At 38.6% G+C, this 12,983-nt stretch overlaps 1 long non-coding RNA gene across 1 annotated transcript; it reads right to left on the bottom strand.

The window, feature by feature from the left end:
- Positions 1–2,381: 2,381 nt before the first annotated feature.
- On the bottom strand, positions 2,382–5,368 carry LOC148791461 (uncharacterized). Its single transcript, XR_016075993.1, has 2 exons — positions 4,870–5,368; positions 2,382–4,752 (listed from the first exon to the last, which is right to left on the bottom strand). It is a non-coding gene; the product is annotated as an uncharacterized LOC148791461 (long non-coding RNA).
- Positions 5,369–12,983: the final 7,615 nt, after the last annotated feature.

The following is a 12,983-nucleotide window of genomic DNA, read 5'->3' as shown; positions in this document are numbered from 1 at the left end:
AAAAAATTGAAAAAAAAATAAAAGTTAAGACTAAAATAAAAAATAAGTCAGTTCAGCCATAGACCATAGTGGACTGACTTCATGCCATATCATGCTGTGTCAATGCCCATGGGTCGTGCTTGTATGGTCCATTTTGTCATGTCATGCGATACTAGCCTGTAGGCTTCAAAACCCAAGCCTGGAATGGTCCACTCTAAGAAATAGGCATCTCGGTCCAGCCAGTTATGTGCAGCATGTGAAACCACACGCCACTTTAAACATTTCAAAATTCCAAAACTAGTGCCTGATGATTAATAATAATAAAATAGTGCCATTAATAACAAATAATAGATTTTGTTCACTTCTATATATACTATATTATATATTATTCTTTCTAAACCTGATGATTAATAAGAAGTCAGTTTTGTTGTTGTTGTAGTAAAATTTTACTAGACATGGTAACCGTGGTTAACAATAGAGCTGCTCATGGTTTGCTTTAACTGAATTAGTAGCATCGGTTTTTGAAAATCCGCTAACCGAAGCCAACTGGTTAACCATTTGATTGGTTGAGCTAACCACCAGTTTATTAGTTCATCAGTTTTTTGGTTTTTTTATATTTATATTTAATAAATAAATGTATATTCATTTATAATATACATAAATATATATAATATATGAATATATATTTATTAATCGGTGAATTCAATTAATTGCCTATCTTTTATATGAATTAACTAAAATCAAACCGATAATCAAAGTTTTCAGCTTGATCCGGTTTTTCATGATCACCCCTAGTTAACAACATTTGACTAGAGTGTATATTTTTGAGAGTTCAAAATACTCAATTATCGCATTTTGAAGTTCAGGGTACTTATATATCGCTACCCCAAAGTACATGGTAATTGTATGTAATCTACCCAAAAGATAGGAATTGTAGAGGTTTCAATAAATTTTGTAAGATATTTCTACCGAATGGGTTACGTGGCAATTGTTTTTCCACCTAAAGTTGTGTGTGGAGATGAAGTAGTGAATGGCCATGTATGATAGATCCACCGACATCTTGTCTTATTTGTTGGTTGGATTTTTTTTCAACTTAACAAGGACAAGGATGTATTATTGTCTGTGTATGCTTAAAGGAATCTTCAACAAAGTGCTCTAGTTGCCCCAATAATCCTAAGCTATAAGCCATTTGTATATGTCTTGGACATATATAATATAACCTTGCATGAAAACCATTTTGTTTTTTTTTTTTTATATTTGAGTTAGGAGTAACAGGATTCACAATAATAATGGGTGGGTTTAATAATAAATGCTGTTAGGTAGGTATTATTTCAGCAATTCCCCTTTCTTATTTTTTCCTAGGCATCTAGAACCGTAAAAGTTGACTTTGGTTTTTGTTCATGCTTAGCATTTGAAAAAGTTTTATAAAGCTTCCACTAATGGTTAGATATTTTTCCACTATTACGCTGATTTGATGTCTAATGGTGCCTAATTGTTATAAACGATTATAATTATTACCCTCTTCGATTTTACAAACAAATAAAATACAATCATCGAATTAAAAAACATAAATAGAACCAATCGCATACTAAGTTCAAGAATGATATCTAGATTAATATAACTTTTAAAACCATACAAGATATTTGTTAGAGTCACGCATCACTAATTGATTTTGTGAATAATTAAGATCACCCAATTGCAAAGATTTTTTTCTCTTGGACATAAGGATTCCTAAAAATTGTATCATCGTGATCAATCACATCTATATGTTGGGAAGCTGAAAGTGACACTTTGCCTCCTGAATTTTCACTCGCAACAAAGACCCTCTTAAACTTTCAAATTCTAACACTTTCCCCCCTCCGTTAACATTCGTTCATGTGTTTGTTAAAAATTTCTAGATCCCCAAATTATCCTTCTTAATTTGTCGGACTATTTTGCCCTTTCTCTTATATATTTGTATACTCTTTACATACATTTCTTTCTTTTTATTCTATCAATCAAATGAGCAAAACAAAAATCAGTTTATCCTCTATTTGAAAACACTTAAAATAATAATTTATTCAAATATGAATTAATTTTAAGTGGTGGGACCCCACAATAAGCGAAAAATAAACACTTATTTCTGATCCACAAAATAACGTAAAATAAGTGATTATTTTGATAATAACACTTAAAGAATAAGCCAGAATTGGTTGGCTTTTTTAAGTGCTTGTTCCATTTTAGCTTCGGATTTTAAGTGCTTTAAGCTCACCCAATGTGCCTAATCGTATCCCGTCTTGTCTTATCTTGGATGAGAGAAACATCTTATTTTGGCGAAAAGATGCTCTACCTTGTTTTGATTTTTAAGGACATAATTGAGATTAACCCGGTAAAATGGTCCACTTGCAGAAGCTTAGACTGAGTTTGGAAAGAGTGTAAATATAAATTTTCACCTTTCATAGTATAAAAACATACAAAATACAAGGTTTCACACTCTACATTTTTGTAATTTCCATCTACTCCTTCCAAACTGAACCTTAATGATAATTTGTGGGTCGTTCTCAAGTATAAATTGCTTGGTCAATTTTGAAAGGAATGACCGAAACCAGGATATCCTGAATCTGGAGAGGAAAAGCTTAACCATAATATGGAAATGAAAATAAATCAGGTCGTGCCGCCCGCAGCCCAGCATGATGGCACATAGGTCATGCTAGGGCCGACACAGTCGTGTGGGTCATGTTGGGCCTGGGGTTTTTGGTCTGCGAGCCAAGCCAGGACGGCACAACCAAGCAGGCCGTGTTGCCCGTAGCCCATGTGCTGGCATGGCCCAGCATGACCCACACATCTATATATATATATATATATATATATATTATTGTATATAAGCAATTGTATACCTCAAAATTAATATAAAATTAAAATTTTAAGTTTTTTCAAATTTTTTAAATAAATAGCATTGGCATGATTCACGGCCCGGCCTGGCCCACGGCACGGGCTTGGGCCGTGGGTCTTGCCGGGCCTACCCCCATGTTATCCTAGGGGAGGACAGCAAGACCCATTTTACACCTCTAGTCGATCCTACCCATTCTAAATTGGGTCTAGATTTGACTTTAGGCCTGCAAGTTTGGATTTGGGCCCAAAACACCAGGCTTGATATTTGTTCATATTCTCTTTTTTACCAAGTAATAGTGAGATCTCTCATTATTGTTGGGTTTTGAGATCTCATTAGTGAGATCTCTCATTATCGGTGGATTCAATTAATCGCCTATCTTTTATATTAATTAACTAAAATCAAACCGATAATCAAAGTTTTCAGCTTGATCCGGTTTTTCATGATCACCCCTAGTTAACAACATTTGACTAGAGTGTATATTTCATGATCAAAGGTCATTCCATGTACCTTATGGAAAGGAATTCCACCTTCCAATATAACATCTCTCAGCTGGTACCTGCAAGCAGCGATAAAGTTCAGATAGAATCTAGTGTTTTTTTTTTTCTACAGAATGCATGTCACATAAGGAGTGATGTTGTGATGCCAGTGACTCCAAATGGTCCACTTGCACAAGCTTAATGATAATTAATTTGTCCGTTTCTCTCAAATATTGTTTGTTTGGTCTATTTTCAAAGAAAAGACCAAGGATAGGTGATAGGTCTTCCCAAAAAGATAAGCTTTTTATTTCATCCGGAGATAGGAAGATAAGCCTATCCACGTGGTCATCATGAGAGAAGCACATTTTCAGGTGATGTTTTCAATTGATTTCCGTCACTGGCGTGTTGGTGTTTCATCGTGGGTAAGAGTGTCAATTGGACTGAATTTGGTCCAATCTGATCCAGTCCAATGTGAGTCCATTATAAATGAATCAGTAGGTGTCAATGGATCAAATTTGGATCATTTTGGACTGGACTGGGCCGTCTAGTAACCTGTTCAAATTTGTTTTAATTATCCAAATTTGGTCCATTGACACCTATATTCTTATCTTTTACCAATGGATCAGATATTGACTCAATCCAACCCAATCTAATATAAATTCAATATGGATGGACCATGTCCAACCCAATCCAATAAATACTTTGGACTGGTCTAATTCATATATCTTATTGGTCTGTCCAATCCACACAAAATGAATTTGGTTTGAATGGGTCCAATCCAAAACTGGTCCATTGACACCCCTAATCATGGGGACTCGGGAGATAGCAGGAAATATGAACATCGTGATCATAGACATGCTTTAGGAACAAGAGAATATATGTCCAGTGTTTTTGGAATTTAGCAAAGATTATACCAGATTGAAGCATGTGTTTTTGGAAAATAAAATATGCACACCATAAAGATCAAACTGCATTTCATTCTTATTCGGATGCATAATTTAAAAAAGTCACAAACAAGTTCAAAAGTAAAAAAGAAAAAAAAAAGGAACTAATTATTTGTGGAACTCCATAACCCAAGTATGGTAAGCATTGCAAACAATTTCACAACCAGCAAAGCCCGAGTCTATTGCCAAGGCCTCAAACTCCTTTTCTGTCCTCTCTTTTCCTCCAGGGCAATGAATTAGCATGACTAAATCATGTGTGAAGGCAATATTAGACATTATGACTTTCTTGATTTGTAAACTTTATTTGCTTTAAATGACTTGATACTACAAAGAGATTCATGGTGAATGTAATTCTCTTCTAGATATCGTGGGACATATCCAGTCTACCCCTCTCAAGACCTAAAAGAAGAACTAACCATCATAAAAATGGCTTCTCCTTTGGGGACATATTCAAACATATCTCCTCCAACATGTTTCACACCTGTCCCATGGTTACAAATACTTTCTGAGTTTCTGTTAGCTGTTAGAAATTAAAGGAAGTAAAAAAGCTGGGTTTCTCTACTAATAATTATCAAGCCAAGCCAAATAAAATTCTTACCTGGGTAGGATGGTGCTGCTTCTATCACATGAAGCAAATCAAAATTGATACCTTTGATTTGAGGATAACTGGCTGTTGGTGAAAAATTTGCAGACAGGAGACAAGCCATAACGCCTTTCAACTTGGTCATTGTCCCGTTTGACGAGAGAGCATTTAAAAACAGAGTAGCTCATCAGTAGAGACAAGACACGGTCGAGCATGGTTGCTGCATCTGGGTTTTCAGTGTGAAGGTGCAAGGCAATCTCTGAAGCCTACGCATCAGGGCCAGCTCTAGATATGATCTCAAACACATCTAGTTCTGTAGTGACTTTCAAGGCCATAGGAAGCACTGAAGCACTTGCCAATTGCATGGCCGCCAATATACAGTTTTCTTCTTCTTTCTCTTCACTTGGGGTTTCAAAGTGATTACTGATGATTAAAGCCATACTCACTGTAGAGCAGAATTAGAAAGAAAGCTACACAGTTAGAATTAAGATAATCCCTCTCTCACGGCTCACAATCTCACTGTTTATGAAATATATAGAGGCTCGTCCATGATGCTAATGACATGTGATATGAATGCTTATGTGATTTGTAGTTTGATGGCCACGTAGGCTTCTACCTATACTTTTGTTTCTTTTTTTTTCTTTCTTAGCAACGAAAATATCTTCTTTTTTTTTCTTTGGTTAACAAAATTTCACTCCACAAGTAAGAAAACAACAAAGCAAATACAAGAAACACCAAAAAAATGAAATTACTTATTTGTATTACTAACTACTTTGACTCAGTTTGCAAAGAGTACAAATACAATTATATATTGTAAATATATAAAAAATACAGGATTTTGTACTCTATATGTCTATTTATATTTGTACTCTTTTAAAACTAAGCTTTAGGCTGCTTTTGGTTCCAACACAATCAGCCATTAGGTAGGGTAATGACATGTGATGTGAATGCGTGATGTGATTTATCGTTTGATGGCAACCACTACCAGCCATTAGGTAGGCTTCTACCTATACTTTTGTTTTCTTTTATTTTTTGTTAGCAACGAAAATATTTCTTTTTTTCTTTGATTAACAGAATTTCACTCCACGAGTAAGAAAACAATAGAGCAAAGAGGAGAAACACCAAAAAAATAAATTACATACTAATACTACTAACTACTTTGGCTCAATTTGAAAAGAGTACAAATACAATTACGTAGTGTATATATTTATAAAATACCAGATTTTGTACTCTACATTTATATTTGTATTTGTACTCTTTTCAAACTGAGCTTTAGGTTGCTTTTGGTTGCAATACAAAATTGTTTGCACCCATATAATAATGCATGAGAGTACAAATGAAAATAATGTATATTTTGATTTAATTTTGTTTTGCGCTTTATTTTATTCTGCTATAACTTTGCATCAATACAAATTTATTTGCCTTGCAACCAAACACCGCCTTAGGAACAGAAACAAAATTAATCAACTAAAATAGTTTAAGAATAGGACAAAAGGCATGCGTCCAACCACTCATTTGAAGTGCCCAAACCCCACTAGAAAAGGAGATGAGAAAGCCTATTCAAGTCTCGTTTAACAAAGAACAAAGAAACCGAAAGAACTTGGGCAAGGTTTAGATAGTCAAGTAACAAAAATACTATTTCTGACGCTGCCCTTCCTGCTGTCAACACAAATTTCGTGTTTAAATTTGGAGCACAAAAATTAATGTGCACAAATTCAAAGGAATTTTTTTTTTTTTTGCAAAAATTTAAATGGGATACAAACTCTCTTTTTCTTGGCAAAGAAAAATCCTCTGATTCTCTTGTCTTGGACGAAAGCCGAAATTGCGACTAGAACTTGCAATTATGAGAAACAAGCAACGCCCAACCTTGTGCCAATGAAAATTTACTCATGCTAAATCAATGATTAGAACGTGAACAGCTGAAAGCAATGTTCTTGCTTGTAGAATTGACGGAATCCCTTTGAATCATGGGAATTTCACGGGTTAATGTGGCACGAAGATGTAGCAATTTCGATGCTTCAGCAATTCAAGAGTTGGGGCCTTTCTTCTTTCTTTCTTGATCTTAGTGTAGTGCATTTACTCTCCTTTTTCAAAAACAATGGAAGCGATCGAAGACAAACGAAAGCAGTAGTTGAAAGGGGGGAGCCGAATAGGAGATTCCTCTTGTTTCCTCATTTATTTATAGAGGCTAACCAATAGACAATGAGCTGGTTTGAAATATTTGAATTGATTTGAATGGTTTAAATTCAATTCATCACCATTTAATGTTGATTGAAATGGGGGCACTAAATTGACATATCGGTGATCATTTCGTTGACCTGATTAAGGTAATTAAGTCATTTAATTAAAATTAATTTCAATCCCTAATTGTATTTGGAACCAAATGCCACTTGGCACATGGTTGGGCCTACACATAAAAGGAAATCCAATTGATTAATTGTAACATTCCTTCTTAACTTAGAATAAATCGGATGCCATTGAGATCCGATAATTCAATTTAAATGCTCTTCTCTAGACTGAAACGACAATTGAATCAATCTCCCTAAATTAAGGGGCCATGTTTAGCTAATTGGGAAATCATTTGTGAAGAGGCCACTTGTTAGATAGGTGTAATAACACCTCATGGGTAATGTGGTCGGTCAAGATCCAACCAGAATTTCTTCCCCCCTCTTTTTGTTTATCATTTATTTTCTTGAATTCATGTTGGGCTCAATGGGATGGAAGGTTTTAGTGGGACCCAATGTATGGGCCCTCTATCGTATTAGCCCAAGGTGTTGGAGCCCAACATTAATTGAAAAAAATAAATAATAAACAAAAAGAGGGGGGAAGATATTCTGGTTGGATCTTGACCAACCACATTACCCACAAGGTGTTATTACACCTAGCTAACAAATGGCCTCTTCACAAATGATTTCCGAATTAGTTGAATGTGGCCCCTTAATTAAGGGAGATTGATTCATTTGCTATTTCAGTCTAGAGAAGAACATTTAAATTGAATTATCGGATCTCAATGGCATCTAATTTAATCCAAATTAAGAAGGAATGTTACAATTAATCAACTGGATTTCCATTTATGTGTAGGCTCAAACATGTGCCAAGTGGCAGTTGGTTCCAAGTACAGATAAAGAGTGAAATTAACTTCAATTAAAAGACCTAACAATTAGATCAACAAAGTGATCACCGATATTTCAATTTAGTGCCCCCATTTCAATCAACATTAAATGGTGATTAATTGAGTTGAAACCATTCAAATCAATTCAAATCTTTCAAACCATGCCATGTCAGTCGTTGCCGAGAAGTCTTTCGCTCGTCGGCTGCAGAACTAAAATGAGATCCGAAGTTTCGGTTCCCAAACCACTCCCCCAGTTCTGCTGTCAAGGAGAGGAGTCCTCGACTAGACTACTGCGTGGCCTTGTAGCCTTAAGTAGCCTATCTGAGGACTTGAGTGGCCTAGCCGAGGGTTTGCTGCGAAGGTTGGACTGGTACTACAGTCTCCGCGTCAAAGGTTGGACCAGTAGTGTAGTTGAACCGGTGCAATTAATAGGCGTAATTGTTGCCTGCGGACGATGCCACATCGGTTTTTGAGGCTTCCCGTCATACGTTGTTGGTCGCGTCGGTTGGTCTTTCGTGGCATTGTTAGAGATGCTTCATCTACACTGTTGATCTCTTCTCGGTCTGTGCCCCTGATGGTTATAAAAGGGAAGACAGTGGATAGCTCGACAACTAACATGGCAGATAGCTTGGTGGTCGTCGCTCCTCAGCTCTTGTGAATTGCTCGGTATGTCCTTTTCATCTCATCAGTCCTCTTCCTTTTTGGGTCCTTCAGTAGTTCCTGTTCCATCTCTTCTCACGGCTCGAACTACAAGCCTGAGCTGAGAGATTTTGTGGCTGCCGAAGTTGAGGAGGCTGAGGCTGGTCCCTCCGAGATGGAAGCAGAGCTTTCTCTATAGTCAAGTCGTCGGTTTAGCACCACGCCCTACGTCTTGGCGCCCGGGGATATGGCTCGGATCCGAGCTACGTACGCCATTCCCACAGAATACCAAATGAGGTGTCCACTTCCCAGGGAGATGGCCACTGATGCTCAGCTCAGTGAACTGTGTTTATGAGCACAGTTTGGAGGTTGGGCTGAGGATCCCGTTGAGCGAGGGGTTCGTCGAGGTGCCAAACTGGTACAGGGTGTTGCCGGTGTAGCTGATGCCAAACTCCTTTAGGTTCCTTCTTGGACTTAAGTCCTATCGTGCCGTCTGTGATGTCGAGCTGACCCTGGTGATGGTGAACGCTCACTTAGGAGTCGTTCTTCTTCGTGCGCATTCCAAAGGGTCCCCCTTTTCCTGCCCAGTTGCGTGAGTCGACGACAACTCTGCTACAACCCCAATGGTCAACGCTCACTTAGGAGGAGAGGTCGGTCCTGAGCATAATTCATGAAATCGACGTTATCGTTCATCAAGTTAAATTTATCTTGCCTGCCTTTTACTTACATTGGGTATCCTATGTTGTAGGTATAAGTATGGTTAGCGAGGAAGAGATTGTTCACCGGATGAAGACACTTCGACAAAGATAGGAGCAAGCCGGTGTGCAACCGGAAGCTCGATCCAAGACAGGAGAATGGCCACATTCTGCAAATAGGGGGGGCTTGTCGGCAACAAAGAGTCCGACAACGGGAGGTTGAGGAGGACGACGTTGTCATGGTCAACCCTGAAGGGGTTTGTCATCCCATAGGCACATCGCTATCTAAGGCATGCAGTAGCTCGGGTCTGCACGTGCCAAGGTGGTCAATTCGTTTGGACGACAATCTGGAGATGTCTGGGGTTCCCAATGTTAGACAGTTTATGTATGCCCTTAGCTTCAATCTAATTTGATGTACTTTTGTTATTTAGTGGAAATAAATAAAGTGCATGTTTGATTCATGTTGTTTGGTTTAATTCTGTGTAAAACCCTAAAACTGGATATTTGTAGAGACTCATGTTAGTTTTAAATGTTCACAGCCGTTGGATAAGTTTGGGGAGATTTATCCTGCCAAGGCTGATGCTGGTGTGCCACCAAGTGTTGGGATGGCCTGTCTCAGCCATCAGGGTAAGACCCGAGGCACATGCAGTATGGGATTACTTGAATCCTTGAACCGGACCAGATTTCCAGTCTTGCCCTGGACCTTGGAGATAGATGGGCAAAACTGGAAAGTTACACCTGACCCCTAGACTCGATTATGACACTTCACTAGGTGCTGGATCAGGCTGCCTTTGATATGCCAATCAGTGAGATCCTTAGTGGGGATCAAAACCTGGGTATGTTGGGGCAGTTTGAGAATTCATCTGAGTGGGTGGTCATAGTGACAGAATCAGCCACTTTGTCGGACAAAGGGTAATGATCGGGAATGCACTCTCTCTGATGGAAACCAAACTGTCGGCAGTTGATTTCAATCGTTGGAATTTTGTTTTGCAAAATTAATATATTTACATATATATGTACGGTTTCAAAATGTTTGCAAATGGTTTTAATTCCCCGGATCCATGTGAGAGGAGAGTGCGGCACTGTTCCTTGCAGCCGAGGGAGAGGTCCTCTCTTGTCGGGCAGTGCTTGATCATTAAGGGCTGAGAGGTTAAGTGTAAGACCATTTAGGATAATACCTGATGGGCTAATCTTGCACCTGCGCACAGTCCCTGGGATTTTATAAGATGGCTTGGCCCAGGGACCACTTAATGTAAGTGTTGGGCCCATAGGGTCCATACGATGGACTCAACGGGCTCATTGAGTTTTTTAGTGAATTCGGCTGGGCCTTGTATTAAAGGCCAGGCCGAACCCATGTGGCTGGTGTGTAGATCAATGCTTGGGTCCCACGCCATACAAAGAAGCCCAACTGGGCAGCAGATTGGAAGCTAATTAAACACTGAACACTTAATGGGCCAAAAGCCCATTTCGAGGTGGGCTGATATGATCACCCATCCAGGGGGCGAATTTTAGATTGAAGTTAGTAAAAGGATTGGGCTCTTAGCTCTATCCACTCTTAGAGACCAAATTTAAATCAGATTTGAATCTGGTAACCTCCTGATAAGATCAGGAGTAAGCTAACTCTATCTGGGAAAGGGATTAAGATCATCCCCTATCCAAATACTGATTTGGATTGGGATAACTCCTAAGGAGGAGATTTCTTAATCAAGAAGAAAGGAGGAGATATCGAACCAACTAAGAGGAAGAAATATCAGATTTTGAACCAAGCAAGATCGCAAGAAGGGTTCCTGCGATTTGAGATTAGATCTCATACTCTCCAGAAAAGAAAAACAGTTCAGCCATTTTCGTTTTCTGGAGATCTCCTCCTGCCGCCACCATCTGCAATATTGCAAGATTCGATCTTTGCAGAAAAGAAAGTCAAGAAACCAGTTCTTGACATCAGTCTTGCAAGAAAGACTGAAAGAATTCAGTGTTTAGTACATCCAGGGGATTCTTGTGAAGGATCTAGTGTGTAGGACGCACCCTGCTGGTTCTGTTCCATCCACAACTGTGTCATCTTCAGCAGGGACAGATCTTGGAGCATTCTTTGGGCGTGAACACCGACTTTGGGAGATACTGCTTCTCCGGATCAGGTATAATCCTCCCATTTATCTTTTGGTACAGATCTGGTTTGATTAGGGTTCAAGTAGATCCTTGAATATTGTATTCTAAATTTAGGGAATATGATTCCCAGTTGGGAGAAGGTAGGAAATTTTTGAAATTCGCCCACCCATTCCGCAACCTTGATGGCGTCCATTAGATGGATCCTACCATTCTTTCAGTGGTATCAGAGCCATAGGTTCGAATCTTGAACCAAAAGAAAATCAGATCTGACCCTGCGCAGATGGATAGAAGGTGTTCTTTCAAGATTTGCGTAGATTGTTTTCTTTTTCAAGAAACTGTTTCTTGTTTAGGGCGATTGATCTGAAATTAATTTTATTAAATCCAAAATTTATTTAGAATTGTTCTTTATATATTTTGATTTAATGGACTGTTCGAACCTGGAGATCGCAGTGCAGATTTAGCGCAGATGGTCTACGCACCCTTTTTCTTTTCCTTTTATTTATTTCATTTAATTCGGTCTGTAAATAATTTTTTTTTATTTTAGACTGAATGTATAGGATTTGATCAAGGATGTAATTAATAGAAATAGGTTTTCTGTTTTTTTTCTTGAGAAAAGAAAGAAGAAAGAAGAAGGCGGCGGCAGGAGATTTGCAGTTGGAAAAATCGCTTTCTGCGATTTGCAGTTTCTGAAACTGCAACCCTTGTGATTAACCTCTGTTTTGCAGGTGGTGCGAACAGTCCATAATTGTTTTGTGTTTGTTTGAAATCAAAACTATTAATTTCAGATCTTTCAATAATTAATTCTTGAATTGAAAATCAGTTTTGGACCATTTCGGACTAGATTGGACCAAAACTGTTTGGACCGAATCCGGGGTTCGAAGGGGGCTGTTTTCAGTCCAATTGTCTCACACCTTTTGTTCCAAATCTGATGTTCAATTACAGGGATTAATTCGGCCCACCTGTAAAGCCTAGTTTTAAAGGGTTAAAACTGCAAAAGCCCATTATTGTGAGATAAGCTGTATGGGCCGAACTGCTATCTGCGATTCAGCCCATACACCTAGTGGACATTAATCGTTAATGACTTGTTTTTTTTAAATGGGTCATTGAATGGGCTTTACAGCAATTAATTGATTGGATCAATTCCTCCTTTACATGTGATGTTTGGATGTTTGATGTGCTGCGACCATGGGCCATAAGTACTTGGCCCGTGATGACTCGTTAGTGGCTCTTGCGCACACCATGGCTGAATGCACATCATTGCCATGGTGTCCCTGAAGGTCATTGGATGACCCCTCTTTGCCTGGTGGGCCCCACAACCCTGAAAAGGGATGCGTACGGAACCCCTAGCCGATTAAGGCCCACCAAAAATCTGACTTTATGAAAGTCAGTGGGAGCCACTTTGGTTTGACCTAAATCAGAACTAGGGCGTAATTTTGTTCCCTCCAGCAAATATGAATGCAAGTGATAGGGAGATCCATATGATGGACTCTCTAAAGGCCTTCCGTCATTAGCACAATGATGGGTCCATCAGTAATGAGGAAACGCACCATAAAATTGGGCTATCCATTTGCTGTTGGATC

Source organism: Nelumbo nucifera, chromosome 5 (assembly GCF_055504915.1).
Source record: "Nelumbo nucifera cultivar China Antique chromosome 5, China Antique-T2T, whole genome shotgun sequence".
Lineage (NCBI taxonomy): Eukaryota > Viridiplantae > Streptophyta > Magnoliopsida > Proteales > Nelumbonaceae > Nelumbo > Nelumbo nucifera.
This window is presented reverse-complemented; position numbering and strand designations above follow the sequence as displayed.